We start from the raw sequence: 2,285 nt of genomic DNA, 5'->3' as shown, positions 1-2,285 counted from the left end.
GAAGGAAGAGAAGGGGGAAAAAGGGAAGAAACAAAATCATACATAAGGAATTGAAATCATTTAGAAATTCCATTTTTATCAGATCTTTTGTAACTACCATATCCAACATTCGAGGCACTCTAACCATTATATGGTTAAGAGGGAATCACAAAATGGTATCAATTTGTATTTTTTTTGATGGCTAAGGATGAAGAATCCTTAAATGTTTAATGCTAACTTCTAGTTTTCTTTTAAGGATTCTCTGTTCTGCTCCTTAGCTGGCCTTTTTTTCTAATTGGCTTTTTCTTTTTTCTTTCTTTCTTTCTTTCTTTCTTTCTTTCTTTTTTTTTTTTTTTGTTTGTTTGTTTGTTTGTTTGAGTTCTGGGTGTGATATTCTGGGTATCACACTTCTGTCAATGAATAGCTGGTGAAATTTTTCTAGTCCATTCTTTAGGACATATTGATTATTCTGTGGAGGAGAGGTGCATGGTTTTGTATATACTCTAAATATACCTGACTGTTTGCATATCTTGGCTCGTTCTGCAGAGACAGCTTTCCTGAGCTGGGAGAAAGAAGACTCAAAGGAAAGTTGTTTCACTTCCGTTGATATGTCATTAGTTAGGTCTCATGTCTCTTTTCCATTGTACTGAATGAGCATAGGTCGGAGTGAGCTGTACCAGAGCTCAGAAGTCTGAAGTGTGTCTCACTGTGCTAAGACAAGATGTTGAGGCTGCACTGTTAGGAACTCTGCCAGGTGTCCTGTCCCCTGCCTTGCCAGCGTCTAGAAGCCTTCAGCATTGTGTGGCTCTTACCCTTATGCAACTCTCAAGCCAGCAAAGGTAAGTCAGTGGCTTAGCCCCTCGCACTGTCTCAACCCTGACAGTGCCTCATCCAAATTTAACGCTGTTTGTAATTTTACTGAGCCTACCAGATAATTTGTCTGTCTTTCTACTGATAACCGACTGAGCTAGTCCCTCTCTGAACTTAGCTCTGGCCATGTTCCCAGATTCATAAATCAATATAATACTGATAACAAAAACCGGGGCCTGTCAGAGGCTGGGTGCTGAAAGGTGCTTTTAGTTAACTCTGACTATACAGCAGGATTGAGAAGTGGGTGGTTTTAGCATAAGAACATAGAAACAGCAGGTTTTATTCTATTTTATTTTATTTTTTCAAATAAAGTTAGAAGGCTGAGGAGATAGATTGCTTAGTGGTAAAAAAAAAAAAAAAAAAAAAAAAAAACACTTGCTGCTCTCTCAGAGGAACTGGGTTCAATTCTCAGCACCCACACAGCAGCTCACAACTATTCATAACTGTAGTTCAGGGAATCTGGCCTCTATGGACACCAGCCGGACATGTGGTGCACAGACATACATGCAAGCAAACTGCACAGAAAATAAGTCTGAAAAAATAAATAAATCCAGAGCTGGCGATTGGGAGTCACTCCTGTTATCCCAGTACTTGGGAAGTGGGCATGGTAGCATCAGAAGATAAAGGTCAAAAACCAGGCAGGCTAGGTCTAGTCTAGGTTTATAGAGAAACCTGTCTCCTCCCACCCCACACCACCTCTGGGGAAAAAAAAAAAAAAGCATCAGGCACAGTCGTGCATACGTTTAATTCCAGCACCAGAGAACCAAAGACAGACTCTGTGAGTTCCAGGCCCCACTGGCTAAACATCAAGGCTCTCTACGTAGTCCCAGTTGTCCTGGAACTTACTATGTAAACCAGGTTGGCCTCAAACGCAGGAAATCCACCTACCTTTGCTTCTCTGGCACTGGGATTAAAGCTGTGTGCCACCAGGGCACACCTCGCTGTTTATGTTAACAGTCTACAAGTCCCTTTGTGGTGTCAACAAGAGCTAGTGCAATGTCCAGCCAGGACTGAGCACCTGACGTTGTGTTGCCCGGCAGCAAACCCTGTAGACTTTAGACACTGCAAACAAGGCGGGGACCTTTACACCCATGAAGTTAAGGCAGGAAAATTGCTGGTATGCAGCCAGAAGGAGCTGCGGAATAAAACCTTGGGGGGTTGGAGGAGTGGAGTGGCTTCTTTTTTTTCTTCATTAATTTACTCATTATAATATTATCTGGCCTGGCCCAGCGGAAGGGTTCAAGCGAAGGGGAAAAGGCTGGAGCTGGAAAGGGGACATGCCTCTGCCACTCTGGCGCCACTGCTCCGACCACTACACGGCCAAGCCAAGCTGGCTGGCAAGCTAAGAGTAGGAGAGCTTCTGGTGGCGAAAGCAGTCTTACAGCTCTTGTGACAGACGCTCTCAGGCAATGGAGTAACTCTCACACATCTTGATT

Source organism: Apodemus sylvaticus, chromosome 1, assembly GCF_947179515.1.
Source record: "Apodemus sylvaticus chromosome 1, mApoSyl1.1, whole genome shotgun sequence".
Classification (NCBI taxonomy): domain Eukaryota; kingdom Metazoa; phylum Chordata; class Mammalia; order Rodentia; family Muridae; genus Apodemus; species Apodemus sylvaticus.
The sequence above is the reverse complement of the archived record's forward strand: the minus strand, read 5'-3'. Positions refer to the sequence as shown.